The 15,600-nt window shown below is 47.8% G+C and overlaps 1 non-coding gene across 2 annotated transcripts in view; it reads left to right on the top strand.

The window, feature by feature from the left end:
• setbp1 overlaps positions 1–15,600 on the top strand; it is a 136,867-nt gene that overhangs the window by 87,337 nt on the left and 33,930 nt on the right. Inside the window, exon 1 of one of the 2 annotated variants that reach the window (XR_001171195.3) lies at positions 7,737–8,045. The exons of the other annotated variant lie outside the window; for it this stretch is intronic. This is a non-coding gene — a transcript (SET binding protein 1). Of the gene's footprint in view, positions 1–7,736; positions 8,046–15,600 lie in introns of those variants that run through there. 2 annotated transcript variants of the gene reach the window in all.

Raw genomic sequence — 15,600 nt, 5'->3', positions numbered from 1 at the left:
TTTGTCCTTCTTTCTTCCTTTTCCTTTCATTCTTCTTTCTCCTTCTTCTCCTTTTGTCCTTCTTTCAACTCCTTTTGTTCTCCTTCTTCTTCCTTAGTTTTTCTTCCATCTTCTTCTTTCTTTAGATACCCCAAAGACCTTAAATATTCCTGTTTTAGTAGTCTTAGTGCAGAAGCAATAGAGGCTGGATATCCTTTTGAAGGAATATCAGCAGTTGCTATGTCTTGGGGTGCAAAGATATTATTGAGGCGTCCCCCATTTACAACTGAGCCTTGTCCCTTGAGGTTATCCCTTGCTAGATTGTCCCTTAAGGTTGTCCCTTGGGAGATTGTCCCTTGAGGTTGTCCCTTGGGAGATTGTCCCTTGAGGTTGTCCTTTGGGAGATTGTCCCTTAAGGTTGTCCCTTGAGGTTGTCCCTTGGGAGATTGTCCCTTGAGGTTGTCCTTTGGGAGATTGTCCCTTGAGGTTGTCCCTTAAACTAAACTATTAGGTTAAATGAAACAATGGCCAATCATCATGAATTCTAAGTACATAGATGTTACTTAAAATGACTTTGGTTAATAAAAAGAAACAAAAAACCCCACCCAAAATGTTGAAAGGGGATTGGTCTAACTAATACCTTCCACCCATGTTATGGCTAGCTTAGTCTCTTTGACAAGGACATTCAACCCTTGCCTTTGTAGCTTGTACCCACCTACAGGTCCTAAAATGCTGGATTTGTTTTATTAAAAATTGCAGTTTGGCTTGCGATGGCCATACACAATGGTATCTCTATATCAAGGGACAAATGGTTTGGCCGGGGAAACAAATCTCTGTTCGGTAGTAAAGCGACCCTTTAAAGCGCCAGTTTGGATTTACACAAGTAAGTTGAGCATTAGGAATAACAGGCCGGCCATCTGTGCAATGGATAAGGGGATTCTTGTTAGTGGTAGGAGATATTTAGAGACTGGGGGGGGGGAGCTTATTCCGTGAATAATCTGCCAAATACTGGATGCTCTTTAGCTATTTGACAAATGCACGGGCAGAGCCTGTAATACCATTATTTCAATCCCAAGGCATCTGTAAAATGACTCGGCAGCAGAGACGCTTCCCGCTTCTGTCCAACAACTGACTTATTGTTTCAGGCTTAAAGAGACACTTTCCTTTCTTTGCTTTATTCTTTTTTTATTTTCCTTTGTATCTGACTATTGAGACGATTCGTAGATCTCTTGCCCCCCCCAGCTGCTAAAATGTAGCTGCCATTGTCTCCCAGTTTGGCTAGCCACAGCCCCCTTAACATTCCTACAAGGTTTGGCTTCATATTGGTTTGTAATAAGTATCTTTTAGAGCTGCCATACTGCTTGCTTGAATGGGATAAACCCAGTGCCAGTTTAGCCTATGGGTCCTTTCTTTAACAAGCTATACCCTTTCAACTAAGCATGTTGTTCCCTTATCTTCTAAGATCATTTTTCCTACCCAACCTTTCTAGTTGTCTATAATAATATGACTAGCAAATGGTTGGTCTCTGCCCTGAGCTGTATATGGCTATCTCCTTGGCCCAAGTGCTTCCAGTATCTGCAAACAGATTATAATACATGTTGTGACATTTTTAGGGTCTCCTAGGGCCCACCAGAGGACTTGATGTCCAGGAACCACTCTTGAAACAATTAGGTGTAGGTATTGGGGTTATATAGACGGTTGGTTGGTTGGAATTGTCCCAGATTGGAGACCACCAGAAGGTCCTCTAGAGCAGCGGTTCTCAACCTGTGGGTCGGGACCACTTTGGGGGTCAAACTACCCTTTCACAGGGGGTTGCTTATGACCATCGGAAAACACATATTTCCGATGGTCTTAGGAATAATTTTATGGTTGGGGGGTCACAACAAAATGAATAACTGTATAAAAGGTTCACGGCATTAGGAAGCTTGAGAACCACTGCTCCTTGGCTAGTCCCAACACTGTGTATATCTTGAGACCTTCTGTTGATTTCCAGCCTGAGTAGAGCACCTCCTGTGATTCAGTAAAGGAACATCAGAGGTTGGAAGTGCCTTTTTCTTTTAAATAACCCAAGTTCAGTATTGTTGGAGGCCATTTTACCTCTGTAGAGAAATCAGTATGGCAGCAAAGCAACCCATGTAAAGGAAAGGAGACCCTACTTCTAAGCCAAGACGTATAGGCCCAGTGAAAGCAAGTTATCCTCCAGTAGGAAAAGCCGATGGAGGCCACGGTACGCAGAGAGCGCTCTACTGATGAGATGTTTCTGAGTGACAGTCGGCAGTCCAAACAGTGGAGAGTAGTGTTCCCCTTTAATCTGCTTTATGTTCCACATCATTCCAAGTAGAACGTTGTGCTGATTTATGTCTGTCCAAACTTGCTGACAGCGCGGGGGTTACCATATTGCAGAAATCCAGCATGGCCGCCTATACTCTTGGTATTAGTCGCACCTGGGGCAATGGCATTAACTGCTCTGCTGCCTGGAGAGGCCTATGGCTGATTTAGTGATTTAGCACGGAGAGAGCCAGAGATAAGAAGGGGAAATAAAGCCACCACAAAGGTCGTTTGTTTGCACGGAATTTTCCCACCCTCTTGCTTCACGGCACTCGAGAAGGGAAAACGCTGAACCTTTGCCAACAGGGAACTGCAGGGACTTGAACGTGGGATGCGGCGCCACACTTTGTATTTGGAATCCGAGCCGGGCTTTATTGGGGAGAGCGCGGGGCGTGCTGCGAATATAAATGGCCCTGGCTTGGAAGGAGATTGGGGCTTGCTGGCAGAGGGTTAGGCCTGGGATTTTATTCTGTACAGGCTGTTAGCAGACTTAGGGGGCTGTTCCTGCTGAATTGTGCTTAGTACAGGGGAATCCCTATGTGCCATAGTTTTATAGTATCTCTCTGTACAGGCTATGGGCAAACTTAGGGGGCTGTTCCTGCTGAATTGTGCTTAGTACAGGGGAATCCCTATGTGCCATAGTTTTATGGTATCTCTCTGTACAGGCTATGAGCAAACTTAGGGGGCTGTTCCTGATGAATTGTGCTTAGTACAGGGGAATCCCTATGTGCCATAGTTTTATGGTATCTCTCTGTACAGGCTATGAGCAAACTTAGGGGGCTGTTCCTGCTGAATTGTGCTTAGTACAGGGGAATCCCTATGTGCCATAGTGTTATGGTATCTCTCTGTACAGGCTATGAGCAAACTTAGGGGGCTGTTCCTGCTGAATTGTGCTTAGTACAGGGGAATCCCTATGTGCCATAGTTTTATGGTATCTCTCTGTACAGGCTATGGGCAAACTTAGGGGGCTGTTCCTGCAGAAATATCACCACAGTAACTTGGCAGTATTTCTGGCCGCTGACCTCAGTTATTCTAACTCCGTTGGCCCCTGTGCAGCCCCAGGGCTAGCGGAGCGTAAATCTCTTTAGACACAGTTCTCAGGATTTCGGGGGCAAGGTACCGGTCTATTCCCATGAAATCTCTTTTCTCTCAATATTCCCTTTAATTCCCCTGGGGCTTAGGATCCGTCTCTGCCGAGTGAGAGCTTCTTACAGTTATACCATTTACAGTCTTTGTTGCCTTTTTCTTTTTTTTTCCTGTCTGTGGGGGGGGGGGATGAGTATTTAACCCCTCAGGGACCAATAGTCTGTAGACTCCTGTGATAAAACCGTGTGCTCTGTGACTGGCTAAGACTGCAGTCACATGATTTACTAGAAGCCCCCCCATCATTTAGTCGTTAGTAGAAATCACACCCTATTGAAAACCAAAATAGGAAAATGGTTATCAAGGAGAACTTAACCCTAAGACATTTTATAACAATTACAGGTATGGGTTCCCTTATCCGGAAACCCTTTATCCAGAAAGCTACGAATTACGGAAAAATTTCCTTTTTCTCTAATAATAAAACAGTACCTGTACTTGATCACAACTAAGATATAAATAATCCTTATTGGGGCAGAACAGCCCTATTGGGTTTATTTAATGGTTAAATGATTCCCTTTTCTCTGTAATAATAAAACAGTACCTGTACTTGATCCCAACTAAGATATAATTACCCCTTATTGGGGGCAGAACAGCCCTATTGGGGTTATTTCATGGTTAAATGATTCCCTTTTCTCTGTAATAATAAAACAGTACCTGTACTTGATCCCAACTAAGATATAATTACCCCTTATTGGGGGCAGAACAGCCCTATTGGGTTTATTTCATGGTTAAATGATTCCCTTTTCTCTGTAATAATAAAACAGTACCTGTACTTGATCCCAACTAAGATATAATTACCCCTTATTGGGGCAGAACAGCCCTATTGGGTTTATTTAATGGTTAAATGATTCCCTTTTCTCTGTAATAATAAAACAGTACATGTACTTGATCCCAACTAAGATATAAATAATCCTTATTGGATGCAAAACAATCCTATTGGGTTTAATTAATCTTTTATTGATTTTTTAGTAGAGGAGCTCCAAATTATAGAAAGACCCCTTATCCGGAATACCCTTGGTCCCAAGAATTCTGTACTAAAATAATTATATAATAAAAGATAATGCTATTCTAATGCATTCCTTTCTCCGGCTTTCAAGTTGTGCCTAATGCATTTATCCTTTACTTTTCTCTGGTTCCGACTCCTGAAACAATGTAGCAGAATTCCCTACTCGCCCGGGTCAATTCGTCAGCTTCTTTTACATGTTCAGGAGTCAGGGGAGGCCTCATTCCGCCTCCTGGTCCGGACGGGGAGACTTTTAGGTGCTGTTTTTAACTGCAGCTGTTATTGGTCTATAGGAGTTTGAGCACCACTTGCCCTTTAAGTGGCAATAATTCCTTTTTGCTGCTCGTTTCCCAATGCGTCCCACCCTTCCCCCTTGCTCTTTAAAGGAAATCATTAAGCGACAGCTGGTCGGAGCTATAAAGCCTTTTGCTCGTTTGATAAAAGCCCGTTGTTGGGGGGCAATATGGCCGTATCAGGAGACCATCTGCAGGCTTCAATGGGGCTCGGTGCTGCTGGGAGAAACGCCTGTAATTAATCGTACGTCTGCGCCCGCGGCTGAGCCCATATCTCCCCGTTTCCTACTCTGATCCGTGTATCGCTGATATCATAGAACGACGAGACCCCCAGCGATTCCCCCGGTAGAACAGAGAGTACAAACCCAATTTGTTCAGATTTAGAAATTAAAAAAAAAAATAAAAGATTAGTATTTCTCAATTAGGGAAAAATTAGTGAAAATATAAAGCTTTTTTCTGAGCCCCACCATCAAATTGCCCGTTACCACCTCCCCCGGTAGGGCGCTTCTCAACCAGACTACCTCAACAGGTGCTATACGTTTTCTCTGTCAGTGGAAACAATGGGAGATGTTGTTCAGCTGTGGTTATTGCCCCGGGGGCACTTTATGGCTCCCCATTGGAAGTCCCCAACCTTTTTTCATCCAAGAGCCACATTCAAATGTGAAATGAGTTGGGAGCAACACCGGCATGAGAAATGTACCTGGGGGTGCCAACTAAGGGCTCTGATTGGGTGTTTGGTAGCCCCCTGTATGGACTGGTAGGCTACAGAAGGCTCTGTTTGGCAGTACAACTGGTATGAGGCAACTGGGAGCAACACAGGCATGAAACATGTACCTGGGGGTGCCAACTAAGGGCTCTGATTGGGTGTTTGGTAGCCCCCTGTATGGACTGATAGGCTACAGAAGGCTCTGTTTGGCAGTACAACTGGTATGAGGCAACTGGGAGCAACACAGGCATGAAACGTGTACCTGGGGGTGCTAACTAAGGGCTCTGATTGGGTGTTTGGTAGCCCCCTGTATGGACTGGTAGGCTACAGAAGGCTCTGTTAGGCAGTACAACTGGTATGAGGCAACTGGGAGCAACACAGGCATGAAACATGTACCTGCGGGTGCCAACTAAGGGCTCTGATTGGGTGTTTGGTAGCCCCCTGTATGGACTGGTAGGCTACAGAAGGCTCTGTTTGGCAGTACAACTGGTATGAGGCAACTGGGAGCAACACAGGCATGAAACATGTACCTGCGGGTGCCAACTAAGGGCTCTGATTGGGTGTTTGGTAGCCCCCTGTATGGACTGGTAGGCTACAGAAGGCTCTGTTTGGCAGTACAACTGGTATGAGGCAACTGGAGCAACATACAAGGGGTTGAAGAGTATTGTTGGTCTAGTATTGGTCTAAATGTTAATAAAGAAAACAATATGGCTGCCCCCACTTAAAAACACAATGGACGCATGCCTTTCTATTGGCTGTTGGATAAATATTGGGAGTTGCAGTGCAACAACTGTTGAGGGGCTGTGTATTTTGAAAAAGAATTGTTTTTGAAGTTAATAAGCTCTTTTATTTATGGGTTCTCATGCAATGGGCAACCATTGATGTACGGAAGGGGTGGGGTCTACAGAGAAAGGCCTATCTGCTCTATTCTACTGAGTGGGCTTAAGGTCACAGCCAGATCTGCTCATTTTGGGAGGTTCTTAAACCTGCCACATTGATGTCTGACTGATATTGGTCAGTAGACCCTTCAGTATGCCTTACGTATGGGCCAATAAGCTGCCAACACGGTCTAGAGCAGCAACATGTTGCTCACCAACCCTTTAGAAGTTGCTCAAAGTGGCCTCAAGTGCTTATTTTTAAATTCCTGGCTCGGCGTCAAATTTTGGTTGCATAAAATCCAGGTGTCCTGCCAAACAGAGCCTTCTATAGACTACTAGTCCACATGGGGCTACTAAATATCCAATCATAGTCCTTATTTTCCTTTTTTCATGCTGGTGTTGCTCTACAACTCTTTTATATTTGAATGTGGCTCAAAGGTAAATGGGGATGGGGGGGACCCCTGGTCTAGAGGGACCAAGGCAGTAGCTGTTTTTGGCTTGACCACCTTTCCACAGACCAGAGATGCAATGATGGAACTACCTCAGCGGGTCTGGGGTTCCCAATGCATTAGTAGATACCACAGAGATATGCTATGAAGGTATGGATGCAGGATGCCCAGGTGTAAAGTTAATAAGTTCTGTAGGTATTGTCCCCTTTCTCCAAAGCAAGGTCCAAGAGCTTTGGAGATCGGGGTTCCTCAGGGTAACCAAATGAATAGCCTTTTCTACTAGGAGAAAACTTTGGATTTTTGGTCCTCAGTGGAGCAACATCTCATCCCACAATGTTATTAGCTCTGAGTGAATTCCCACCTCTGCTCTCCAGCCGGCCGTGCCATTTTGGTCTCCCCTCCACCTATAGAGCTGCACACATCTCCATTACGGACTTGTTTCTGTTTTTAATAGTACAGTAGATACCACAGAGATATGCTATGATGGTATGAGTGCAGGGTGCCCAGGTGTAACGTTTACATTACTGCAACAATGTAGGTTCTGTAGACGTTGTCCCCTTTCTCCAAAGCAAGGTCCAAGAGCTTTGGAGAACGGGGTTCCTCAGGGTAAACAAATTAATAGCTTTTTCTACTAGTTGAAAACCTTGGTTATCCTGTTAGGGTGAGCCAATGTAAAAAGTGGGGGACCTTTTTCTAGGTCTTGGGTTAATCATCGGTGATGTAGCGTAGCCATGGCTGTGCCTCAGCATAGCAACATCTCATCCCACAATGTTATTAGCTCGGAGTGAATTCCCACCTCTGCTCTCCAGCCGGCCGTGCCATTTAGGTCTCCCCTCCATCTATAGAGCTGCACACGTCTCCATTACGGACTTGTTTCTATTTATAAGACTGCCCACGGAGGGGGGGGATAAAAATAGTCTTGCACTCGTTAGCCAGAGCGTTGGGAAGGGGAACGGGAGCTCCTTCTGAAACCCAGAAGAACAGCGCAGCAGATTTGTGAAAGTTGTGCCTCAATCTTCTTTTTTTGGCACGGCCGCTCGGGCCTGGGCCTCTGGCTTCTCCTGCTCCTGCCAAAACCACTTATCTCATGAGTCACTCCGAGCTGCGTACGTGAAGGGACTTCTCTGTTCCCTGTTGGGAGGGAGGAAGAAAACAGCCCTGAAACAGGAGGAAAAACATGGTGAGAATCAAGCAGAGGTCAAGGCATCGGATGACACATTTAGCCGTCTGATGGGAGCTTCTGGGATGCGGATGACAAACATGAAGGTACCATTCTCTTGCTAAACACCCGTCTACTTTCCAGCCCTGATGAATTGTTAAATAACCTAATGGACAGCCCGTAACCTTCGCCAATTTGTAATGAGGTAAATAGACACCGACTGTCGGATGTTCGAGCCTTGTCTCTTCCCTTAACTCCTTGCCGTTGCTATATAGGCTGCCCTGTTCCACTTGTTAACCAGCCAACCATAAGGACACGGCATTTGTTGTTCATGTTTTGATTTTCCATGGAAGCCTACGGTTACATGTGTAACATGTTCTTAGCTTAGAAGGCAGCTTATTGGCCTGTGTATGGTGACCGAACAAGGTTATCTGGCCAAGGACGTGCCACATATTTGTCGAGGAGGCTTGAAAATCCTGTTTGGTTCTCAAAACTGCTCAGAATAGGCACCTGTTATGGTCTGATGGTTGGCCTTGGGGACCAGACAATTGGATTAGCTTGATTAGCCCTACCCCCCAGGTTGACCTAATTGGGCTTGCTTGGCAAACTCATTCCATGTATGGTCAACTTGAGGCTGGGATCTCTACACGGATGGCCTGTCTTGAAAGCGTTAAATAGGAGGCCCATTATCAATGGCTTAAGATTTGGGGTGATTGAACAGGGGATATAGGGCCAGAAACAAATGGTAGAACCCAAAGGACTTGTGCCAAATAGTTCTCAAAACTTCTCTATCTCTTCTTCTCTCTCTATCTCCATCCCCAACCAGTTGCTCACCAACCCCTTGGATGCTGCTCCCAGTGGTCTCATAGGAGGTGCTTAATCTTATATTCAGTCCACATAGGGGCTACCAAATAACCAATCACAGCCCTTATTGGGTAACCCCAGGGAAGTATTTTCATGCTTGTGTTGCTCCCCCAACTCTTTTTACATTTGAATATGGTTCCCTGGTAAAAAGGTTGGGGATCCCTACTCTTCAGCATTCAGGCCGAATGGGCAGCTATTGTAAAGGTCCCCATACACGGGGCGATTCTAGCTGCCAATATCGGTCCCTTAGACTGATTCGGTAGCTAATCGGCCCGTGTAGGGGCACTGCCGACGGGCCTGTCTGACCGATATCTGGCCTGAAATTGGGCAGATCTCGATCGGGCAGGTTAAAAAAATCTAGTTGGATCGGGGACCACATCGGCTTGTTGATGCGGTCCCCGGACCGACTTTGTCTATACCCTGGGGCCAAACGATCGAATTAGCCTGGATTCTCCCGATATCGCCCACCCGTAGGTGGGGGATATCGGGAGAAGATCCTCTCGCTTGGCGACATCGCCAAGTGAACGGATCTGAAGGTGTATGGGGACCTTAAGAGTGTACATACTCCACTCCGGTTGACCCTAGCAACCAGGCAGTAGTTAGAATGAGAGACTTTGAGATGAACAGGAGAGGCCTGAATTAAAAATAAAAGTAACAACAATAAAATATTGACCTGACAGCCATAGTTTTTTGTTGCCGGGGTCGGTGACCCCCATTTGAAAGCTGGAAAGAAGTGGAAGTAGAAGATATTAGACAATAATGTAAAGTATTTTAGAGCCCCCTCTAGTTTAATTTTCTACTTTTTGCTGTGGGAATGGTTTCTTCTGATCATGTGGTTTGTGGGAAGCATCACATGGTCCCATTCCGAGGAACTGGCCACGTCATTGGCCAAAGGGCCAGGGATCTCATGTTTGGTAAATTCCCATGCTCTTCAGAACACGCCATGTTTTTTTTCTTCCCGTGTCAAGGCCTTGTTGGGGCGGGGGGTGTCGGGGGGGGTTGGCCGTTCCTAGCCGAGCTCACTGTAAGGTGGCCACGCCATTACTATAAACAAGGGAAAATTCCTTGGCGGATTAAAGGATTAATGAACGGCAAAGTGATTCAGGTTTTTCCTTGAACTGCGCGAGGGAGATGAGAGGACTTGTACGTTACTCGCCGTACTTTCTCCCCTTTAATTAAAGAAAAGCAATGGAAAAATATTTCAGAGGATTAGATGCTCATTAGCGCGGAGAGATCCGAAAACAAAGGGCGGGAATTCTGGATGGCGATCACTTGAAATCACTTTGGAGGAAAACTAAAGTGTTTGGGGGGAATCGTTACACTAACGTGAGATTAAAGGGGAACTGACCCAAAGCCAAAGTGTCAGTAGCACTAACTGCCGGCCTAGGTGGCGTGTATCTTCAGCTACTCGGCAGCCATGGTCCCTTCATTTGCTATTTTTTCTCTTTTACAGTAAATCCCGTCCGTTGGGTCAAATGCTCGGCATAGAGTTGTGTTATTCTCGCAATAAGTTTCCAAACATGGACAGATCCTATGATATCTGATACTGTAAGTGCCATTTCCCAGCAAGGGACTTACTGCCAGCTCACTGCCTGGTCTGGAAGATTTACTGTTCCAAATCAGCCAAAGTGGGAAAATAATCAGCATTATAGTGACAGATGGTGCCTATAGTAACAGTGGGATAATAGCCTCTGGGAAGGGACTGGGGCTGTGGGATAGCAGGTATAGTAGGGAGAGATGGTGCCTATAGTAGCAGTGGGATAATAGCCTCTGGGAAGGGACTGGGGCTGTGGGATAGCAGGTATAGTAGGGAGAGATGGTGCCTATAGTAGCAGTGGGGGGATAATAGCCTCTGGGAAGGGACTGGGGCTGTGGGATAGCAGGTATAGTAGGGAGAGATGGTGCCTATAGTAGCAGTGGGGGATAATAGCCTCTGGGAAGGGACTGGGGCTGTGGGATAACAGGTATAGTAGGGAGAGATGGTGCCTATAGTAGCAGTGGGGGGATAATAGCCTCTGGGAAGGGACTGGGGCTGTGGGATAACAGGTATAGTAGGGAGAGATGGTGCCTATAGTAGCAGTGGGGGGATAATAGCCTCTGGAAGGGACTGGGGCTGTGGGATAACAGGTATAGTAGGGAGAGATGGTGCCTATAGTAGCAGTGGGGGGATAATAGCCTCTGGGAAGGGACTGGGGCTGTGGGATAGCAGGTATAGTAGGGAGAGATGGTGCCTATAGTAGCAGTGGGATAATAGCCTCTGGGAAGGGACTGGGGCTGTGGGATAGCAGGTATAGTAGGGAGAGATGGTGCCTATAGTAGCAGTGGGGGGATAATAGCCTCTGGGAAGGGACTGGGGCTGTGGGATAGCAGGTATAGTAGGGAGAGATGGTGCCTATAGTAGCAGTGGGGGGATAATAGCCTCTGGGAAGGGACTGGGGCTGTGGGATAGCAGGTATAGTAGGGAGAGATGGTGCCTATAGTAGCAGTGGGGGGATAATAGCCTCTGGGAAGGGACTGGGGCTGTGGGATAGCAGGTATAGTAGGGAGAGATGGTGCCTATAGTAGCAGTGGGATAATAGCCTCTGGGAAGGGACTGGGGCTGTGGGATAGCAGGTATAGTAGGGAGAGATGGTACCTATAGTAGCAGTGGGGGGATAATAGCCTCTGGGAAGGGACTGGGGCTGTGGGATAGCAGGTATAGTAGGGAGAGATGGTGCCTATAGTAGCAGTGGGATAATAGCCTCTGGGAAGGGACTGGGGCTGTGGGATAGCAGGTATAGTAGGGAGAGATGGTGCCTATAGTAGCAGTGGGATAATAGCCTCTGGGAAGGGACTGGGGCTGTGGGATAGCAGGTATAGTAGGGAGAGATGGTGCCTATAGTAGCAGTGGGGGGATAATAGCCTCTGGGAAGGGACTGTGGCTGTGGGATAGCAGGTATAGTAGGGAGAGATGGTGCCTATAGTAGCAGTGGGATAATAGCCTCTGGGAAGGGACTGGGGCTGTGGGATAGTAGGTATAGTAGGGAGAGATGGTGCCTATAGTAGCAGTGGGGGGATAATAGCCTCTGGGAAGGGACTGGGGCTGTGGGATAGCAGGTATAGTAGGGAGAGATGGTGCCTATAGTAGCAGTGGGGGGATAATAGCCTCTGGGAAGGGACTGGGGCTGTGGGATAGCAGGTATAGTAGGGAGAGATGGTGCCTATAGTAGCAGTGGGGGATAATAGCCTCTGGGAAGGGACTGGGGCTGTCGGATAGCAGGTATAGTAGGGAGAGATGGTGCCTATAGTAGCAGTGGGATAATAGCCTCTGGGAAGGGACTGGGGCTGTGGGATAGCAGGTATAGTAGGGAGAGATGGTGCCTATAGTAGCAGTGGGGGGATAATAGCCTCTGGGAAGGGACTGGGGCTGTGGGATAGCAGGTATAGTAGGGAGAGATGGTGCCTATAGTAGCAGTGGGGGGATAATAGCCTCTGGGAAGGGACTGTGGCTGTGGGATAGCAGGTATAGTAGGGAGAGATGGTGCCTATAGTAGCAGTGGGATAATAGCCTCTGGGAAGGGATTGGGGCTGTGGGATAGCAGGTATAGTAGGGAGAGATGGTGCCTATAGTAGCAGTGGGGGGATAATAGCCTCTGGGAAGGGACTGGGGCTGTGGGATAGCAGGTATAGTAGGGAGAGATGGTGCCTATAGTAGCAGTGGGGGATAATAGCCTCTGGGAAGGGACTGGGGCTGTGGGATAGCAGGTATAGTAGGGAGAGATGGTGCCTATAGTAGCAGTGGGGGGATAATAGCCTCTGGGAAGGGACTGGGGCTGTGGGATAGCAGGTATAGTAGGGAGAGATGGTGCCTATAGTAGCAGTGGGGGATAATAGCCTCTGGGAAGGGACTGTGGCTGTGGGATAGCAGGTATAGTAGGGAGAGATGGTGCCTATAGTAGCAGTGGGATAATAGCCTCTGGGAAGGGACTGGGGCTGTGGGATAGTAGGTATAGTAGGGAGAGATGGTGCCTATAGTAGCAGTGGGGGGATAATAGCCTCTGGGAAGGGACTGGGGCTGTGGGATAGCAGGTATAGTAGGGAGAGATGGTGCCTATAGTAGCAGTGGGGGGATAATAGCCTCTGGGAAGGGACTGGGGCTGTGGGATAGCAGGTATAGTAGGGAGAGATGGTGCCTATAGTAGCAGTGGGATAATAGCCTCTGGGAAGGGACTGGGGCTGTGGGATAGTAGGTTTAGTAGGGAGAGATGGTGCCTATAGTAGCAGTGGGGGGATAATAGCCTCTGGGAAGGGACTGGGGCTGTGGGATAGCAGGTATAGTAGGGAGAGATGGTGCCTATAGTAGCAGTGGGGGGATAATAGCCTCTGGGAAGGGACTGTGGCTGTGGGATAGCAGGTATAGTAGGGAGAGATGGTGCCTATAGTAGCAGTGGGGGGATAATAGCCTCTGGGAAGGGGACTGGGGCTGTGGGATAGCTGGTATAGTAGGGAGAGATGGTGCCTATAGTAGCAGTGGGATAATAGCCTCTGGGAAGGGACTGGGGCTGTGGGATAGCAGGTATAGTAGGGAGAGATGGTGCCTATAGTAGCAGTGGGGGGATAATAGCCTCTGGGAAGGGACTGGGGCTGTGGGATAGCAGGTATAGTAGGGAGAGATGGTGCCTATAGTAGCAGTGGGATAATAGCCTCTGGGAAGGGACTGGGGCTGTGGGATAGCAGGTATAGTAGGGAGAGATGGTGCCTATAGTAGCAGTGGGGATAATAGCCTCTGGGAAGGGACTGGGGCTGTGGGATAGCAGGTATAGTAGGGAGAGATGGTGCCTATAGTAGCAGTGGGGGGATAATAGCCTCTGGGAAGGGACTTGGGGCTGTGGGATAGCAGGTATAGTAGGGAGAGATGGTGCCTATAGTAGCAGTGGGGGATAATAGCCTCTGGGAAGGGACTGGGCTGTGGGATAGCAGGTATAGTAGGGAGAGATGGTGCCTATAGTAGCAGTGGGGGGATAATAGCCTCTGGAAGGGACTGGGGCTGTGGGATAGCAGGTTATAGTAGGGAGAGATGGTGCCTATAGTAGCAGTGGGGGGATAATAGCCTCTGGGAAGGGACTGGGGCTGTGGGATAGCAGGTATAGTAGGGAGAGATGGTGCCTATAGTAGCAGTGGGGGGATAATAGCCTCTGGGAAGGGACTGGGGCTGTGGATAGCAGGTATAGTAGGGAGAGATGGTGCCTATAGTAGCAGTGGGGGGATAATAGCCTCTGGAAGGACTGGGGCTGTGGGATAGCAGGTATAGTAGGGAGAGATGGTGCCTATAGTAGCAGTGGGGGGATAATAGCCTCTGGGAAGGGACTGGGGCTGTGGGATAGCAGGTATAGTAGGGAGAGATGGTGCCTATAGTAGCAGTGGGGGGATAATAGCCCCTGGGAAGGGACTGGGGCTGTGGGATAGCAGGTATAGTAGGGAGAGATGGTGCCTATAGTAGCAGTGGGGGGATATAGCCTCTGGGAAGGGACTGGGGCTGTGGGATAGCAGGTATAGTAGGGAGAGATGGTGCCTATAGTAGCAGTGGGGGATAATAGCCTCTGGGAAGGGACTGGGCTGTGGGATAGCAGGTATAGTAGGGAGAGATGGTGCCTATAGTAGCAGTGGGATAATAGCCTCTGGGAAGGGACTGGGGCTGTGGGATAGCAAGGTATAGTAGGGAGAGATGGTGCCTATGGTAGCAGTGGGGGATAATAGCCTCTGGGAAGGACTGGGGCTGTGGGATAGCAGGTATAGTAGGAGAGATGGTGCCTATGTAGCAGTGGGGGATAATAGCCTCTGGAAGGGACTGGGGCTGTGGGATAGCAGGTATAGTAGGGAGAGATGGTGCCTATAGTAGCAGTGGGGGGATAATAGCCTCTGGGAAGGGACTGGGGCTGTGGGATAGCAGGTATAGTAGGGAGAGATAGTGCCTATAGTAGGAGTCGGAGGATCTCACTATGGTGCCTATATATAAGATTTACAGGGTTTGATATGACTTATGAGTAATGGGAAATTGTGCATATAATTCTCGCTCCCCTATAACACACAATGCGCCCGGCTATCTCTTTCCCCCATGAATCACTTATCGCTCAGTGACGGTCGGGCACTCTCAGCCCTTCGCTGGATGCAGCACAAAGCAGATTCCTTCTCATTTTTCTCTAACAGGCCTGAGCTATTGATTTTCGCTTCTCTTATCGACAATTCTCCAGTGGCAAGGAAAATAGCTGTGATAACCAAAAACAAACACCACCGTCTGTTTCCCCTGTTTATTTCCTTACTTCTCGGAATAACACACATTTTTTTTTTTTTTCGCCCCCTTCCAATCGATGTAAAGGCCGTATTAGCTATAGTGCTGTGTAACAGGCTGCGCAGGAGTAGCCTGGCCCCATAGCATGATATGGAGTATAGACAAAAAACCTAAGCCTCGTGCCTTTATATGGGCCCAGAACCCCTCAGTGACTGCTAATATCCTTATCATTTACAGTAGGGGGTACATTATCCCTTATAATACATGAGTGATACTCAGAGTTCCCTGTATAACTCAGCCTGCAGCCTTGTGCCTTTATATGGGCACAGAACCCCTCAGTGACTGCTAATATCCTTATCATTTACAGTAGGGGGTACATTATCCCTTATAATACTCAGCCTGCAGGTTATATACACAAATATATATGTTTTTCTCTCACGTTGGGGCTACGGCTGTCAGTAACTGCAGGAAGTTCAGTATAAACCTGCTTGGCCTCTCTGCGGTATAACGCATTCGTTACGGTAACATAT

The sequence above is a fragment of the Xenopus tropicalis genome, chromosome 1 (genome assembly GCF_000004195.4).
Source record: "Xenopus tropicalis strain Nigerian chromosome 1, UCB_Xtro_10.0, whole genome shotgun sequence".
Lineage (NCBI taxonomy): Eukaryota > Metazoa > Chordata > Amphibia > Anura > Pipidae > Xenopus > Xenopus tropicalis.
Note: the sequence above shows the minus strand (reverse complement) of the source record. Positions and strands in the feature narration are given on the sequence as shown.